This window comes from Capricornis sumatraensis, chromosome X (genome assembly GCF_032405125.1).
Source record: "Capricornis sumatraensis isolate serow.1 chromosome X, serow.2, whole genome shotgun sequence".
Taxonomy (NCBI): domain Eukaryota; kingdom Metazoa; phylum Chordata; class Mammalia; order Artiodactyla; family Bovidae; genus Capricornis; species Capricornis sumatraensis.
In genome coordinates, this window is record NC_091092.1 from 91,740,106 (window position 1) to 91,760,106 (window position 20,001).

Here is a 20,001-nt window from a genome sequence, read left to right on the forward strand (position 1 = left end):
GCTCAGCTTTCTTCTTTGGTCATAACTTTTTTTTCAAGTAGTAAGCATCTTTTAATTTCATGGCTGCAGTCACCATCTGCAGTGATTTTGGAGCCCCCCAAAATAAAGTCTGACACGGTTTCCACTGTTTCCCCATCTATTTCCCATGAAGTGATGCGACCAGATGCCATGATCTTCGTTTTCTGAATGTTGAGCTTTAAGCCAACTTTTTCACTCTCCTCTTTCACTTTCATCAAGAGGCTCTTTAGTTCCTCTTCACTTTCTGCCATAAGGGTGGTGTCATCTACATATCTGAGGTTATTGATATTTCTCCCGGCAATCTTGATTCCAGCTTGTGTTTCTTCCAGTCCAGCATTTCTCATGATGTACTCTGCATAGAAGTTAAATAAGCAGGGTGACAATATACAGCCTTGATGTACTCCTTTTCCTATTTGGAACCAGTCTGTTGTTCCATGTCCAGTTCTAACTGTTGCTTCCTGACCTGCATATAGGTTTCTCAAGAGGCAGGTCAGGTGGTCTAGTATTCCCATCTCTTTCAGAATTTTCCATAGTTTATTGTGATCCACACAAAGGCTTTGGCATAGTCAATAAGGCAGAAATAGATGTTTTTCTGGAACTCTCTTGCTCTTTTTATGATCCAGAGGATGTTGGCAATTTGATCTCTGGTTCCTCTGCCTTTTCTAAAATCAGCTTGAACTGCTCTAGGACACTATCAAAAGACAGAGGAGTGGGTGGTTCCCCAATGGCTGGGATGATCCTCCTACTCATTAGCATATGAATTCACCCTGCTAGCCAAAGGTAGCCAGGCCACATTCCTTGGACTGTACCCTGCAGAGTGGAGCACTTCTCTTTGAATCTTAACAAATCCACTTCTCACTTATTGCTTTGTCTCTCACTGAATTTTTGCAATGAGACATCAGAGCCTGAACTTCATTAGGTCCTGAAGTTGGGCATCCTAGGTTTTGGGTGGGCTCAAGTCCCGGGAGAGAGAGCTGAAGGACAGGAGGAAAAAGCAGTGGGAAAAGCGTGCCAAGGAATCCCCTTCACAGCCTGCCAAAAAGTTTGCTAAATATCTGACTGGTGCTCACAGTTTTCATTGGTCTGATCCTTGGTACAAAGAAGAGTAAGGACAGAAGAACCCCCACAGGCTTGGGTAACAGCTACTCGGGCTCAACAGATAGCGCCTTTGGGACATGCTGAGAAGTAGCCTTTCCAGAGTTCCTCAGTTGTGCCCACTGCTGCCCACCTGTTCACGGGAAGTTCAAGGAGACAAGAAACAAGAGATTGTAAAGGAATTAAAATTTTGTTAGGCATATGTCCCTCCAGCCATAAGAGCGAGGATCTCCTACCTTAATTGGAGGTTTTCTGGAATCTGAGACTGAGCCGTGTGAGCTTTCTGCTGAGTTCGTTTTTCTCTGTCCTGGTTTCCAGCATGATGGGCCTCTTGTCACTTCTCCTGTGCTGGGTTTTCTTTGCATTCTGCTTCTAAAGCAGGAGCTTCATTCAATTGGGCTCCTGCTGTGTTTGGCCTCCTCCTTGCAGGGGCCATGCCGAGGTTGTTACAGCCAGGTTAAACCCAAGTCATGACACCATAGATGTCACATGAGTGTATGCTTCTCAGTTCTGTCTCATCTACAACAAAGATTTGGAGTGATGGACATTAAAGCCCTTGGCGTGTCACAGCTCTTGGGTCTTGGACAGACCGTGTTATAGCTCTCAGGCTTCAAATGGACCGTGTTATAGCTCTTAGACAAATCAGTGTTACAGCTCCATGTTACAGCTCTATTTTATTTAGATAATAACAGGAAAATCCATCCTTGAGGCGTGAGGGCATGTCGACCAAAGATGCGAAGAGAAGAGCGCCCCAGCACGCGGGAGAGAGAGAGAGAGAGAGCCCTTTGCCTCATTTTTTCATATGTTTTTCTTTTTCCCCTGGGCCTGCTCTATGTAAATTGGGTTAGCCAGGAGTGTTGTTTGTTCTACCTGAGGTCCTCACTCTGGTCCTCAGACCTTCCTTTGTTCTATTTTCGTGGGCTTATCTCTTCTTTATCTATAGGCACCACCATTCTGGAGTCCTTTCCCCTATTCTAACTACCTAACAATGCGAAATACCAGGATGGATGAATCACAAGCTGGAATTAAGGTTGCCTGGGGAAAATCAATAACCTCAGATATGCAGATGATACCTCTTTAATGGCAGAAAGTGAAGAGGAACTAAAGAGCCTCTTGATGAAGATGAAAGAGGACAGTGAAAAAGCTGGCTTAAAACTCAACAGTCAAGAAACTAAGATCACAGCATCTAGTCCCATCACTTTGTGGCAAATAGATAGGGAAAAAGTGGAAACAGACAGATTTTGTTTTCTTGGGCTCCAAAACCATGGAGGACGGTGACTGCAGCCATGAAATTCATAGACGCTTGCTCCTTGCAAGAAAAACTATGACAAACCAAGATAGGGTATTAAAAAATAGAGTCCTCACTTTGCTGACAAAGGTCCATATAGTCAAAGCTGTGGTTTTTCCACTAGTCATTTAGGGATGTGAGAGTTGGACTATAAAGAGGACTAAGTGCCAAAGAACAGATGCTTTCAAACTGTGGTGCTGGAGAAGACTCTTGAGAGTCCCTTGCACAGCAAGGAGATCAAACCAGTCAATCTTGAAGGAAATCATCCCTAAACATTCATTGTAAAGACTGGTGCTGACGGTGAAGCTCCAATGATTTGGCCACCTTATGTGAAAAGCTGATTTATTGGAAAAGATTGTGATGTTGGGAAAGACTGAGTGCAAGAGGAAAAGGGGATGACAGAGGATGAGATGGTTGGATGACATCACTGACTCAATGGACGTGAATTTGATCAGACTCTGGGAGATAGTGAAGGAGAGAGAAGCCTGGCATGCTGCAGTTCATGGGGTTGCAAAGAGTTGGACACAACTTAGTGACTGAAAAACAACAATGGACCTTAGTTCATAACAATGTATCAGTCAATTATATCTCAAAAAAGCTGGAAAAAAGAAAAAAAAATATTGTTATTTGTTCATCAATTGTAACAAATGTACCACACTCAGTCTTAAGCAATACATGAACCGTGAACTTCCAGATGTTCAAGCTGGTTTTAGAAAAGACAGAGGAACCAGAGATCAAATTGCCAACACCTGCTGGATCATGGAAAAAGCAAGAGAGTTCCAGAAAAACAGCTATTTCTGCCTTATTGACTATGCCAAAGCCTTTGACTGGGTGGATCACAATAAACTGTGGAAAATTCTGAAAGAGATGGGAACACCAGACCACCTAACCTGCCTCTTGAGAAACCTATATGCAGGTCAAGAAACAACAGTTAGAACTGGACATGGAACAACAGACTGGTTCCAAATAGGAAAAGGAGTACATCAAGGCTGTATATTGTCACCCTGCTTATTTAACTTCTATGCAGAGTACATCATGAGAAACGCTGGGCTTTGAGAAGCACAAGCTGGAATCAAGATTGCCGGGAGAAATATCAATAACCTCAGATATGTAGATGACACCACCCTTATGGCAGAAAGTGAAGAGGAACTAAAGAGCCTCTTGATGAAAGTGAAAGAGGAGAGTGAAAAAGTTGGCTTAAAGCTCAACATTCAGAAAATGAAGATCATGGCATCTGGTCGCATCACTTCATGGGAAATAGATGGGGAAACAGTGGAAACAGTGTCAGACTTTATTTTGGGGGGCTCCAAAATCACTGCAGATGGTGACTGCAGCCATGAAATTAACAGATGCTTACTCCTTGGAAGGAAAGTTATGACCAACCTAGATAGCATATTGAAAAGCAGAGACATTACTTTGCCAACAAAGGTCCGTCTAGTCAAGGCTATGGTTTTTCCAGTAGTCATGTGTGGATGTGAGAGTTGGACTGTGAAGAAAGCTGAGCACCGAAGAATTGATGCTTTCGAACTGTGGTATTGGAAAAGACTCTTGAGAGTCCCTTGGATGGCAAGGAGATCCAACCAGTCCATTCTAAAGGAGATCAGTCCTGGGTGTTCTTTGAAAGGAATGATGCTAAAGCTGAAACTCCAGTACTTTGGCCACCTCATGGGAAGAGCTGACTCATTGGAAAAGACTCTGATGCTGGGAGGGATTAGGGAAAGAAGGAGAAGGGGATGACAGAGGATGAAATGGCTGGATGGCATCACCGACTCAATGGATGTGAGTCTGAGTGAACTCTGGGAGTTGTTGATGTACAGGGAGGTCTGGCATGCTGCAGTTCATGAGTTCACAAAGAGTCGGACACAACTGAGTGACTGAACTGAACTGAACTGAACTGAATGCTGCTGCTGCTAAGTCGCTTCAGTCATGTCCAACTCTGTGTGAGCCCATAGATGGCAGTCCACCAGGCTCCCCCGTCCCTGAGATTCTCCAGGCAAGAACACTGGAGTGGGCTGCCATTCCCTTCTCCAATGCATGAAAGTGAAAAGTGAAAGTGAAGTTGCTCAGTCATGTCCGACTCTTTGAGACCCCATGGACTGCAGCCCACCAGGCTCCTCCATCCATGGGATTTTCCAGGCACGAGTACTGGAGTGGGGTGCCATTGCCTTCTCCGGAACTGAATGCTAGACATTATTAATAAAGGAGAGTGAATTCAATGAGGCTGTTTTTGGAAACTCTCTTGCACTTTCCATCCAATTCTTGTGTAAACCTAAAACTGGGACTTCCTTTGTGGTCCAGTGATTAAGAATCTGCCTTGCATTGCAGGGAAGGAGGGTTTGATCCCTGATCTGGGAAGATTCCACATGGTGCAGGGCAACTAACCCCATGGGCCACAATTGCTGAGCCTGTCCTCTAGTCTCTGCTCACTACAAGAGGAAGCCCACATGCAACAATGAAGACCCAGCCCAGCCATAAATAAATAAACCCTAAAATTGTTTAAAAAAATGAAAAATCTATACAGGGAAAAAGATTATAGAATCTTCCCTGGTGATTAAAAATGCATGTCCCTTGTAATGCATGGGACATGGGTTTGATTTCTGGTCAGTGAATTAAGACCCTGCATGCCCCAGGGCAACAAATCCCACACACCACAACTACTAAGCCTGCACGCCACAACTAGAGAGTCTGTTCATCAGCAACAATCCGCATGACACAATGAAGATCCAACCTGCCACAACTAAGACTCAATGCAGACAAATACATACATTTTTTTAAAAAAAGGAATGAAGAATTGATAATATACAACAACCCAAATGAACCTTGAAAACATTATGCTAAGTGAAAGATGTTAGTTTCAGAAGGCCACATACTGTATGATCCCATTTATTTTAGTTAGGCTGGTGTGCTTGCTCCAGGGTGAGGTGGGGCTGGACTACCATTTGTGTGACATCACTGCCATTGGCAGGGGGAAACACCTATTTACAGAAGGTATATGGGGAGATGTGTGACCTGAACACATGTGTGTTGGATTTGAGGGCATCAAAAGACAAGGCAGTGACTTTCCTGGTGGTCCAATGGTTAGGACTCTGTGCTTTCACTGTATCTACTGCAGGGGGCATGGGTTTGATCCCTGGTTGGGGAACTAAGATCCCACATGCCATGTGCTTTGGCCAAAAAAAAAGAAAAAAAAAAACCAAGGCAGTCAAGTCAGTCTTACCCTGGGAGGCCATATCTTGACAGTCAGGAGTGAGGGACTTCTCTGAACAATGAACTCCAGAATGCCACTTCCTCAGGAAATACTTAAATAGAGGCCTCTGGGTTCTGATCTCAAGTCGTCACCTGAGTGTGACCCCGAGTCAGTTCTAACCCACTTTCCCAGGTTTCCCACATGAACAATAACAAAAGCATATGTGTGTTGGTGGAGAGGTGGATGGAATGTGTTCAAAAGTCTTGTCCAGGTTTGTTATGCTTCAGTTCTGTGACCCTGAATCCTTTTTTTAAAAAATCTAGCCTTGTCTCCATTACTGACTTACTGTGTGGCCTTGAGCCAGCTCCTGGACCTCTCTGGGCCTATTTTCACATCTGGAATATCAGGAGATTGGGTAAGAGAGTCTCTAACATCCAATGATTCTCCCTGGAGAATGCTCATTATCTTCTCCAGCTGAACACTTCAGACAAATCAGAGGAAAGCGAGGCTCTGGTCACAGACGACTGCCGGGGTCCAGCCCCCGCAGGATCCAAGGGAACCTGAAGGAAAAACGGCGTCGGCGGATGATTTAGAGAGAGATAAGGAAAGAATATTGTAGATCAGAAAATAGAGGAGAGAAAGAGGCTGATATTCCTTGGTTTACATAGAAAGCCAATAAAACCTCGAGTCAAGAAGTTTGCCCTGTTCACGGAGGCCACAGGTGCCTTCCCGGTCTCCCGAGGGAGTGAAGACGCAGAATGTATTCCCGTCCAGGTCTTAGAAACCCGGGCAGATAAGTGAACACAGGGAGCCTCTATGCTCTAAGAGATCAGCCTGAAAAAGAAAGTAAGAGAGAAAAAAAAGAGAAAAGAGAAAAACACGGGGTGACCAAGCTTCTTCAAGCGAGGCACATGGTTTTTATTTTTAAAAGGGTCTTTTATACCTTTACTTGTACATAGAGGGAAATGAAAGATGCAAAGTCATACAGAGTCAGCCCAAACATTATATCTGTTTTGTCTTTATCGAAACCAGGATATTTCTGCAAACCTTTTCCATAAACAATATTGTGTACATTATCTTCTGGCCTTGGAGGCCTGTGAACATTTTATGATCCTCTTTTGATAAAGGCTTCTCAACCAGAAAACTTATTTTCCCTTGAAATGTTTTTTCTTATATTTCTAATCTATGTCAGCCTCAAAAAGTATTAAACAGAGTTACATTCTCACGAAGCAAAGGTGCAGTGAATTACAAGAAAGAACCAATTAGCTCAAAAGTCTGATGTGGTTAATTTCAAGGCTACACTTGTTTTTCTTACTTTCCAACTATGTTAACTAATGCACTCCCAGGTGCACAGTGGATAAGAGATATGGGAACTTAGCAACAAGCATTGGCCCAATAATGAAATCCTACATTAGCACTACTCTAATAACTTTTAACTCTTTGAAAGGCTCTATGTTTTAGCCTTTCTGTGCCTCTCACAGTTGGGAGGCTGTAAATAATCATATGCATAGCTGCAAGGGTCTGGATATACCTGCCAAGCAAGCTAAAATGCTAACAGAGGAGTTTTGATTGGAAATATTCTTCTCATGTCCAGGAGACTTATTAGCTATGGCCCTAAGTTGATTTTCTCCAGAGAAAGGTGGTCAGGAATAGCCCCCTGTTAATGTCAGAGGAGTTGGTGAAAGTCATGAAATAGTAAAACAGACAGATTCTGGTTTTGGGGTAGATGTTCGAGAAAGCCTAGGGAGCCAGTTGAGTTCTGAAGCCTTGCTTAACAGTTCTCTTCCACATGACCTTGTCATGGGTGGGATCTCCCATGGTGGCTCCCGGCAGACGACCCCCTCTTCCAAATCTTTTGTCTTCTCCCACTGCCCTCCCCTTCCTACTGTCAGGAGCTTACAGCACTGGCTCGCTTGCCAAACTTGTTTCTATGACAACGGGTTACAAATAACTCAGATGCAGACAAAGATTTTAACCCAGGAACTGCTGGGCCAGTGGCTTCTTCCTCTCTCCCCACATCAGACTGTGGTAACAATCTGACAAATTCTTTGTGATCAAATTACTCACCTGCTCATGAGCCTGCCAGTGTTCCTTAGTGTCACAGGATTAAGTCCTCGCATCTTGAGGCCCTCCTGGAACCTGATTCAAGTCCTTCCAATTACATTTCCCACTTGCTCCCATTAAAAGGGGGTCACTCTCATTTTTTGAGGACCTACTGTCTGCCTGCTAATCCCTGTGTTGGATGCTTTACATACTGTAGCTAAGAAAATCTTCCCAGAATTCTATCAGATAAACATTATTATTCCTACTTTATAGAGGAGAAAATTGAAGCTCACGAATATGATGAGTAAGGAGGTCAGCGAGTCAGAATTCATATTCAGATCCACCAGATTTCCAGACCTGGGCTTTTTTCATTGCCAGTGGTCACAAACGTTGATCTACACACTTGAGGGGCATATTCAGATAATCTGAGACAGTTTTAAAAATTCCAATTCTAACTTCCATTCAAGAAGGTGGAACACATCTGTTTCCTCTAACTCCTGAAACTGTTACAGAGTCCTAGCTCTGGTTGCAGCACGACAGGCCAATGAATCTATGTTGAGGTGTTTAGGCAAGGAAGAGATTTTAATCGGACAGCCAGCAGACCGAGAAGATGGCAGTCTAGCACTTCAAAATAACCATCTTATTGGGGTCTGGATGCCAGGTTCTTTTATAGGTTAGAGATGAGGGGAGGTGAGGAAGCAAAGTAAAAAGGCCATTCTCTTGCAAATATCTCCTAGAATGGCAAGCCCCAGGCAGGGGATGTGTTAATTTTCTTCCTTCCGGCCATCCACAGGTGGACAGGGTTCTGAACAAAGGCACTTTAGTTTAACAGGCAGAGGGGCAGGATTCTCTGAGGCAAACCATTCTGTATGATTATAACAAAAGCAATGAAAGGCAAGTCAAACAAACAGTTCCAAAAGGGAGTCAGAATTGGCTTCCTCCCCACAGCAAGACTTCATAAAATAAGAGTAAATGAATCAAGAGTATAAACCCACATCTTCAAGGAAAACGAGAATTTTCCATCAATCAGGGAGATATTGTAACAAGTTTGCAGCAAGCAGAAAGGGGCTGGACAGGTGATAGTGAGAAAGCAGGGCAGGCAGAGGTGAAGCAAAATCCATACGTGGGAGGGTATCCACAAAGAGAGTGTTGATCTAACCTGCAAAATTCTGGTGAGGCTCTGGTGAAGAAAAGGTATCCTGACAGTGCAAGTGAGGTGCAGAGGTCCCATTAAGGGGAGAATTGAAAGTATGTGTTGGAACAGTTGACTTCCCCACTCTCCCTCTAACCTTCCCTGTGCTCTTGGGTAGAAGGCACAAGAGCCAAACATGTATTCTCAAGCAGAATACAGAGAGTCCCCCAAAGAAATCAAACAGTCCCAGAGCAAAACCTCCACTCTCTGAATATAAAGATTCTCCAGCAAGTTGTGTTGCTTCCCACCTAGTCACCTTAAGGGGAAATTTAATAGCAGACTTGACAAAACCCTAACCTTCCACGGGCTCCCAACCAATCAATGTTTTATTGGTTTCATCTTAAATCTACCGGCTGAGAGGCTTGGGGAAATATGCTAATAGATTTATGAATGAACTGATGTAGCAAATGGCAAAAATTAAGGTTGGGAACTTTTCAAGTGAATAAAAAACCCTAAGCAATTATTAAATACAGGAAACACAAAAAAGGCCAAAAAAATCCAGGTAATTAAAGTACATTTCTTGGCTCTGTAGCAACTATGGATTTACTAGAAATTGGGATATAAACATATTGAAAGGAAGGAAAAGTAAGAATGTATGTGCGGAGAGGGATAAAATCCTCTTCTACCATAATGAGATGTCAGGAGGTAATGTCTCAAATTGCTAAGAAATAGTAGCACTTTATTAGAGAAATGCAAGTCAAAACTACAATGAGGTAACACCTCATACCAGTCAGAATGGCCATCATCAAAAAATCTACAAACAATAAATGCTGGAGAGGGTGTGGAGAAAAGGGAACCCCCTTGCACTGTTGGTGGGAATGCAAATTGATACAGCCATTATGGAGAACAGTATGGAGATTCCTTAAAAAACTAGGAATAAAACTACCATATAATTCAGCAATCCCACTACTGGGCACATACCCTGAGAAAACCATAAATGAAAAAGACACATGTGCCTTGATGTTAATTGCAGCACTATTTACAATAGCCAGGACATGGAAGCAATCTAGATGCCTATCAAAAGATGAATGCATAAAGAAATTGTGGTACATATATACAATGGATTATTACTCAGCCATAAGAAAGAACAAATTAGCATCAATTAAACTGAGTTGGATGAATCTAGAACCCATTATGGGCTTCCCTGGTAGCTCACTGGTAAAGAATCCGCCTACAATGCAGGAGACCCCAGTTCGATTCCTGGGTTGAGAAGACCCCCTAGAGAGGGATAGGCTACCCACTCCAATATTCTTGGGCTTCCCTGGTGGCTCAGATGGTCAAGAATCCTCCTGTATTGTTAGAGACTTGGGTTTGATCCTTGGGTTGGGAAGATCCCCTGTAGGAGGGCATGCCAATGCATTCCAGTAATCTTACCTAGAGAATCCCATGGACAGAGGAGCCTGGCAGGCTATAGTCCTTGGGGTCACAAAGAGTCGGATGCGACTGAGCAACTAAGCACAGAACACAGAACCTGTTATACTGAGTGAAATAAGTCAAAAAGAGGAAAACAAATATCGTATATTAATGTTTATATATGGAATCTAGAAAAATGGATGTGGACATAGAGAATGGACTCTGAACACAGGGGGAAGGAGAGGGTGGGATGAATTGAGAGAGTTGCATTGAAATATATACATTACTATATGTAAAACAGATATCTAGTAGGAAGTTGCTATTAATATATAATACAAGAATGCTCGGGGCTGGTGCTCTGTATGACCTAAAGGGGTGGGATGGCGAGGGAGGCTGAAAAGGGAGGGGATATACGTATAATTATGGTTGATTTGAGTGTCTAATGGCAGAAACCAGCACAACATTGTAAATCAATTATCCTCCCATTAAATTTTTTTAATATAAATTTATTTATTTTAATTGGAGGCTAATTAATTTACAATATTGTATTGGTTTTGCCACACATTGACATGAATCCCCCACGGGTATACATATGTTCACCATCCTGAACCCCCCTCCCACTTCACTCCCCATACCATCCCTCTGGGTCATCCCAGTGCACCAGCCCCGAGCATCCTGTATCATGCATCAAACCTGGACTGGCGATTCGTTTCACACATGATAATATACATATTTCAATGCCATTCTCCCAAATCATCCCACCCTTGCCCTCCCCCACAGAGTCTAAAAGACTGTTCTATACATCTGTGTCTCTTTTGCTGTCTCGCATACAGGGTTATCGTTACCATCTTTCTAAATTCCATATATATGCATTAGTATACTGTATTGGTGTTTTTCTTTCTGGCTTACTTCACTCTGTATAACAGGCTCCAGTTACATCCACCTCATTAAAACTGATTCAAATGTATTCTTTTTAATGGCTGAGTAATACTCCATTGTGTATATGTACCACGGCTTTCTTATCCATTCATCTGCTGATGGACATCTAGGTTGCTTCCATGTCCTGCCTATTATAAACAGTGCTGCGATGAACAATGGGGTACATGTGTCTCTTTCAATTCTGGTTACCTCGGTGTGTATGCCCAGCAGTGGGATTGCTGGGTCATATGGCAGCTCTATTTCCAGTTTTTTAAGGAATCTCCACACTGTTCTCTATAGTGGCTGTACTAGTTTGCATTCCCATCAACAGTGTAAGAGGGTTCTCTTTTCTCCACACCCTCTCCAGCATTTATTACTTGTAGACCTTTGGATTGCAGCCATTCTGACTGGTGTGAAATGGTACCTCATTGTGGTTTTGATTTGCATTTCTCTGATAATGAGTGATGTTGAGCATCTTTTCATATGTTTGTTAGCCATCTGTATGTCTTTTTTGGAGAAATGTCTATTTAGTTCTTTGGCCCATTTTTTGATTGGGTCATTTATTTTTCTGGAATTGAGCTGCAGGAGTTGCTTGTACATTTTTCAGATTAATTCTTTGTCAGTTGCTTCATTTTCTATTATTTTCTCCCTTTCTAAACGCTGTCTTTTCACCTTGCTTATAGTTTCCTTTGTTGTGCAGAAGCTTTTAATTTTAATTAGGTCCCATTTTCTTTATTTTTGCTTTTATTTCCAATATCTGGGAGGTGGGTCATAGAGGATCCTGCTGTGATTTATGCCAGAGAGTGTTTTGCCTATGTTTTCCTCTAGGAGTTTTATAGTTTCTGGTCTTACCTTTAGATCTTTAATTCATTTTGAGATTATTTTTGTGTATGGTATTAGAAAGTGTTCTAGTTTCATTCTTTTACAAATGGTTGACCACTTTTCCCAGCACCACTTGTTAAAGAGATTGTCTTTAATCTATTGTATATTCTTGCCTCCTTTGTCGAAGATAAAGTGTCCATAGGTGTGTGGATTCATCTCTGAGCTTTCTATTTTGTTCCATTGATCTGTATTTCTGTCTTTGTGCTAGTACCATACTGTCTTGATGACTGTAGCTTTGTAGTAGAGCCTGAAGTCAGGCAAGTTGATTCCTCCAGTTCCATTCTTCTTTCTCAAGATTGCTTTGGCTACTCGGGGTTTTTGGTATTTCCATATAAATTGTGAAATTATTTGTTCTAGTTCTCTGAAAATTACCGTTGGCAGCTTGAGAGGGATTGCATTGAATCTATAGATGGCTTTGGGTAGTATACTCATTTTCACTATAGTGATTCTCCCAATCCATGAACACGTATTTCTCCATCTATTTGTGTCCTCTATGATTTCTTTCATCAGTGTTTTGTAGTTTTCTATGTATAGGTCTTTTGTTTCTTTAGGTAGATATATTCCTAAGTATTTTATTCTTTTCGTTGCAATGGTGAATGGAATAGTTTCCTTAATTTCTCTTTCTGTTTTCTCATTGTTAGTGTATAGGAATACAAGGGATTTCTGTGTGTTGATTTTATATCCTGCAACTTTACTGTATTCATTGTTTAGCTCTAGTAATTTTCTGGTGGAGCCTTTAGGGTTTTCTGTGAAGAGGATCATGTCATCTGCAAACAGTAAGAATTTTACTTCTTCTTTTCCAATCTGGATTCCTTTTATTTCTTTTTCTGTTCTGACTGCTGTGGCCAAAACTTCCAGAACTATGTTGAATAGTAGTGGTGAGAGTGGGCACCCTTGTCTTGTTCCTGACTTTAGGGGAAGTGCTTTCAATTTTTCACCATTGAGGATAATGTTTGCTGTGGGTTTGTCATATATAGCTTTTATTATGTTGAGGTATGTTTCTTCTAGTCCTGCTTTCTGGAGAGTTTTTTTTTTTTTAATCCTAAATAGATGTTGCGTTTTGTCAAAGGCTTTCTCTGCATCTATTGAGATAATCATATGGTTTTTATCTTTCAATTTGTTAATGTGGTGTATTACATTGATTGATTTGCAAATGTTGAAGAATCCTTGCATCCCTGGGATAAAGCCCACTTGGTCATGGTGTATGATCTTTTTAATGTGTTGTTGGATTCTGATTGCTAGAATTTTGTTAAGGATTTTTACATCTATGTTCATCAGTGATATTGGCCTGTAGTTTTCTTTTTTTGTGGCACCTTTGTCAGGTTTTGGTATTAGGGTGATGGTGGCCTCATAGAATGAGTTTGGAAGTTTACCTTCCTCTGCAATTTTCTGGAAGAGTTTGAGTAGGATAGGTGTTAGCTCTTCTCTAAATTTTTGATACAATTCAGCTGTGAAGCCATCTGGTCCTGGGCTTTTGTTTGCTGGAAGATTTCTGATTACAGTTTCAGTTTCCATGCTTGTGATGGGTCTGTTAAGGTTTTCTGTTTCTTCCTGGTTCAGTTTTGGTAAGTTGTACTTTTCTAAGAATTTTTCCATTTCTTCCACGTTGTCCATTTTATTGGCATAGAGTTGCTGATAGTAGTCTGTTATGATCCTTTATATTTCTGTGTTGTCTGTTGTGATCTCTCCATTTTCATTTCTAGTTTTATTGATTTGATTTTTCTCCATTTGTTTCTTGATGAATCTGGCTAATGGTTTGTCAATTTTATTTATCTTCTCAAAGAACCAGCTTTTGGCTTTGTTGATTTTTGCTATGGTCTCTTTTGTCTTTTGCATTTATTTCTGCCCTAATTTTTAAGATTTCTTTCCTTCTACTAACCCTGGGGTTCTTCCTTTTCTAGTTGCTTTAGGTGTAGAGTTAGGTTAATTATTTGACTTTTTTTTCTTGTTTCTTGAGGTATGCCTGTATTGCTATGAACCTTCCCCTTAGCACTGCTTTTACAGTGTCCCACAGGTATTGGGTTGTTGTGTTTTCATTTTCATTTGTTTCTACATATATTTTGATTTCTTCTATGATCTGTTTGTTATTCAGCTTCATGTTGTTTAGCCTCCATATATTTGTGTTTTAAATTTTTTTTTTCCTGTAGTTGACATCTAATCTTACCACACTGTGGAATGATTTCAATTATTTTTTTGAATTTACCAAAGCTAGGTTTATGGCCCAGGATGTGATCTATCCTGGATAATGTTCCATGTGTATTTGAGAAAAAGGTGAAATTCATTGTTTTGGAGTGAAATATCCTATAGATATCAACTAGGTCTAACTGGTCCATTATATCTTTTAAAGTTTGTATTTCCTTGCTAATTTTCTGTTTAGTTGATCTATCCATAGATGTGAGTGGGGTATTAAAGTCTCCCACTACTATTATGTTATTGTTAATTTCCCCTTTTATTCTTGTAAGAATTTGTCTTACATATTGTGGTGTTCCTATGTTGGGTGCATATATAGTTATAATTGTTATATCTTCTTGGATTGATCTTTTGATCATTATGTAATGTCCTTCTTTGTCTCTTTTCAGGGCCTTCATTTCTAAGTCTATTTTATCTGATATGAATATTGCTACTCCTGCTTTCTTTTGATCTCTATTTGCGTGGAATATCCTTTGCCAGCCCTTCACTTTCAGTCTGTATGTGTCCCTTGTTTTGAGGTGGGTCTCTTGTAGACAACATATATAGGGGTCTTGTTTTTGTATCCATTCAGCCAGTCTTTGTCTTTTGGTTGGGGCACTCAACCCATTTACATTTAAGGTAATCATTGATAAGTGCGTGTTCTTTGGAAGGAAGGATGCTAAAGCTGAAACTCCAGTACTTTGGCCACCTCATGGGAAGAGTTGACTCATTGGAAAAGACTCTGATTCTGGGAGGGGTTGGAGGCAGGAGGAGAAGGGGATGACAGAGGATGAGATGGCAGGATGGCATCACTGACTTGATGGACGTGAGTCTGAGTGAACTCCAGGAGTTGGTGATGGACAGGGAGGCCTGGTGTGCTGCAATTCATGGGGTCGCAAAGAGTCAGACAGGACTGAGTGACTGAACTGAACTGAACTGAACTGATGATCCCATTGCCATTTACTTTGTTGTTTTGGGTTCGAGAAAACCTTTTCTGTGTTTTCTGTCTAGAGAAGCTCCTTTAGCATTTGTTGGAGAACTGGTTTGGTGGTGCTGAATTCTCTCAGCTTTTGCTTGCCTGTAAAGCTTTTGATTTCTCCTTCATATTTGAATGAGATCCTTGCTTGGTAGCGTGATCTGGGTTATAGGTTTTTCTCTTCATCACTGTAAGTATGTCCTGCCATTCCCTTCTGGCCTAAAGAGTTTCTATTGAAAGATCAGCTATTATCCTTATGGGAATCCCCTTGTGTGTTATTAGTTGATTTTCCTTTGCTGCTTTTAATATTTGTTCTTTGTGTTTGATCTTTGTTAATTTGATTAATATGTGTCTTGGTGTTTTTCGCCTTGGGTTTATCCTTTTGGGAACTCTCTGGGTTTCTTGAACTTGGGTGGTTATTTCTTTCCCCATTTTAGGGAAGTTTTCAACTGTTATCTCAAGTATTTTCTCATGGCCTTTATTTTTGTCTTCTTCTTCTGGAACTCCTATAATTCGAATGTTGGGACGTTTAACATTGTCCCAGAGGTCTCTGAGGTTGTCCTCATTTCTTTTAATTCGTTTTTCTTTTTTCCTCTCTGTTTCATTTATTTCTACCATTCTATCTTCTACCTCACTTATCCTATCTTCTGCTTTGGTTATTCTACTGTTGGTTCCCTCCAGAGTGTTTTTAATCTCATTTATTGCATTATTCATTATGTATTGACTCTTTTTTATTTCTTCTAGGTCCTTGTTAAACATTTCTTGCATCTTCTCAATCTTTGTCTCCAGGATATTTATCTGTAACTCCATTTTGTTTTCAAGATTTTGGATCATTTTCACTATCATTATACTGAATTCTTTATCAGGTATGTTCCCTATCTCTTCCTCTTTTGTTTGGTTTGGTGGGCATTTATCCTGTTCCTTTACCTGCTGGTTATTTCTCTGCCTTTTCATCTTGTTTACATTGCTCTGTTTGGGGTGGCCTTTCCATATTCTGGCAGTTTGTGGTTCCTCTTTATTGTGAAGGTTCCTCACTGTGAGTGGGGTAGGAAGGGTGGCTTGTTAAGGTTTCCTGGTTTGGGAAGTTTGTGTCGGTGTTCTGGTGGGTGGAGCTGGATTTCTTCTCTCTGGAGTGCAATGACATGTCCAGTAATGAGTTATGAGATGTCAATGGGTTTGGAGTTACTTTGGGCAGCCTGTATATTGAAGCTCAGGGCTATGTTCCTGTGTTGCTGGAGAATTTGTGTGGTATGTCTTGCTCTGGAACTTGTTGGCCCTTGGGTGGTGCTTGGTTTCAGTGTAGGTATGGAGGCATTTGATGAGCTCTTATCAATTAATATTCCCTGGAGTTAGGAGTTCTCAGGTATTCTCAGGATTTGGACTTAAGCCCCCTGCGTCTGGTTTTCAGTCTTATTTTTACAGTAGCCTCAAGACTTCTCCATCTATACAGCACCAATGATAAAACATCTAGGTTAAAGATGAAAAGTTTCTCCACAGTGAGGGACACCCAGAGAGGTTCACAGAGTTACATGGAGAAGAGAAGAGGGAAGAAGGAGATAGAGGTGAACAGGAGGAGAAGAGGGGGAATCAAAAGAGAAGAGCACAAGCTAACCAGTAATCACTTCCTTATGTGCTCTCCACAGTCTGGACCGCTCAGAGATGTTCACAGAGTTATACAGAGAAGAGAAGAGGGAGGAAGGAGACAAAGGTGGCCAGGAGGATAAAGGGGGAAATCAAAAGGAAAGAGGCATATCCAGCCAGTAATCAGTTCCCTAAGTGTTTTCCACAGTCTGGAACACACAAAGAGATACGCAGAGTTGGGCAGAGAAGAGAAGGAGGAAGGTGGATATAGAGGCGACCTGGTGGAGAAAAAGGAGAGTCCAAAGGGGGAGAGAGCATTCAAGGCAGTAATCTCACTCCCAAGTAAAAATGGGTACTGAAGATTGGGTTCTTAAAGGTACAAAATTGATAACAAATACCAAGAAGCAAAGATTAAAAATCGAGAGTAGAGGTTGGATTCTCAAAAATACAATATTAAAGAAAAAAACAAAGTCACAAAAATTTAAAAAAGTATATATATAAAGTTTGCTTTAAAAAGTAGGGTCTTTTTTTGTAAAGTAATAGGTTATAGAAATGAAAAAGGAGTAATAGAGGACTTAAAATAAAAAAAAATTTAATTAAAAAAATGATAATAGTAAAAATATATCTAGGACTTTCTCTGGTGTTGTTGTGGACAGTGTGGGGGGTCAGTTCATTTTCAGATAGTTCCTTGATCTGGCTTATACTTCTCAAGATCTATAGGCCCCTTCCTATGTAGTCAGTGCTAACTACAAGGTTTTAATCTATTGCACCAGTCACTTCCAAGGTGGTTCCCTCTGCTTTAGCTTCTTCTGTTTGCTGGTGTCTAATTTCTGCCCTGACACAAGGGGGCAGTGGTGGACACTTTTTTAGGCTCACTTGTTCAGTTGTGCTGTGGGGAGGGAGGAACACTGCAAACAAATAACAGTGGCATGTGCTCACAGTCTCTTGGCCTCACTGGGTTTGCCCCCACTCACGGGGTGTGTGCTTTCCCTGTCTACACTGCTTAGGCTCTAGGTTGCTCTACCAGGAACTGTCTGAGGCCAGCCCTGGGTTGTTTGCACTTCCCAGGTACAAGTCGCTCAGGTTCAGGTATTGGGTACTCCACAAAGGTGCAGAGTCTGTTAGGCCTGTGTTTTGTGCCCTTCCCAGGTCCGAGCAGCTCAGGTGACCAGGTGCTTGGCTAGTGCGGTCACTGTGACTTGTTGCCTCCCCCATCCCTATCATTCGGTTTTCTGGGTGTACAACTGGCGCACCTTCTCAGGTGTGCCATGTGTCTCTTCTGGGGAGCTGATATCTGGCTGTGACCCTCCTGGCAGATGTCTACTGTCCAGAATCCCAAGAAGTCTTGGTTAGCAATGAAGCCTGCTTGCAGTTTGGTATATGATGCCTCTCTGGGGCCACGATTGCCCCCTTCCAGCTCTGGCTGCCCTCATCTGCCTGTCTCCGGTGGGGGATGGGCTGGTCCGCAGCCAGCTAGCTCTGCTCAGTCTTTTGTTCTGTGAGAGGGCCTGGCAGTGTCTTAGGTTAGGGCTTTTCGCAGGATAGCTATCCCACAGTCTGGTTTGCTATCTCAAGTTAGTTCCCTCAGATTGCCCTCAGGGCATTCAGGCTCTGCCCTCACTCTAAGCAATGCAGCCTGCACCTCCCTTCCCAGTCCCTGCTTGCTAGTGGTGGGCATCTGCACTGCTTCTCCACTGGGAGTTACCGTTGGGCATGTAAGCTGTGGCTTTTAATTATTTATTTATTTTTCTTCCCAGTTATGTTGCCCTCTGAGGTTCCAAGGCTCACCACAGACTTGCCAGTGAGAGTGTTTTCTGGTGTTTGGAAACTTCTCTCTCTCTTTTTTTTTATTTTTAAATTTTTATTTTTACTTTATTTTACTTTACAATACTGTATTGGTTTTGCCATACATTGACATGAATCCACCACGGGTGTACATGCGTTCCCAAACATGAACCCCCCTCCCACCTCCCTCCCCATAACATCTCTCTGGGTCATCCCCGTGCACCAGCCCCAAGCATGCTGTATCCTGCATCAGACATAGACTGGCGATTCATTTCTTACAGGATAGTATACATGTTTCAATGTCATTCTCCCAAATCATCCCACCCTCTTCCTCTCCCTCTGAGTCCAAAAGTCTGCTCTACACATCTGTGTCTCTTTTGCTGTCTTGCATACAGGGTCATCATTGCCATCTTTCTAAATTCCATGTATATGTGTTAGGATACTGTATTGGTGTTTTTCTTTCTGGCTTACTTCATTCTGTATAACAGGCTCCAGTTTCATCCATCTCATTAGAAGTGATTCAAATGTATTCTTTTTAATGGCTGAGTAATACTCCATTGTGTATAGGTACCATGGCTTTCTTATCCATTCATCTGCTGATGGACATCTAGGTTGTTTCCATGTCCTGGCTATTATAAACAGTGCTGTGATGAACATTGGGGTACATGTGTCTCTTTCAATTCTGATTTCCTCAGTGCGTATGCCCAGCAGTGGGATTGCTGGGTCATATGGCAGTTCTATTTGCAATTTTTAAAGGAATCTCCACACTGTTCTCCATAGTGGCTGTACTAGTTTGCATTCCCACCAAAGACTCCCTTCCTGGGACGGATCTCCATCCCTACCTCTTTTGTCTCTCTTTTTATCTTTTATATTTTTTCCTACCTCCTTTTGAAGACAATGGGTTGCTTTTCTGGGTGCCTGATGTCTTCTGCTGGCATTCAGAAGTTGTTTTGTGGAATTTACTCAGCGTTCAAATGTTCTTTTGATGAATTCGTGGGGGAGAAAGTGGTCTCCCCATTGTATTCCTCCACCATCTTATGACCACCTCCCTAAAATTTTTTCAAATAGAAGTAGTGTAAGTACATTATTTAGAAACATGTTCATTCAGTTAAAAATCCTTTCAGCTACAAGTAACAAAAAACCCAACTGATAGTGGCTTAAACAAATGCAGCATTATTTATTTATTTTTTATATTTTCATTTATTTATTTGGTTGTGCTGCATCTTAGTTGTGACCTGTGGGATCTTTGATCTTCCTTGCAGCATGTGGGATCTTTAGCTATGGCATGTGAACTCTTAGTTGAGACATATTTAGTTTCTGGGCCAGGCTCCCCTGCATTGGGAGTGCAGAGTTTTAGCCACTGAACCACCAGGGTAGTCCCTATTTATTTATTTTACAAGAAGTCAGTTTATTATTAACAGAAGTGCCATGCCACGGTTCAGCTGCTCAATGATGCCATCAAGGATCTAGGTTCTTTCTAACATTTTCTTCCTTAATGTGTGGTGTCTACATCC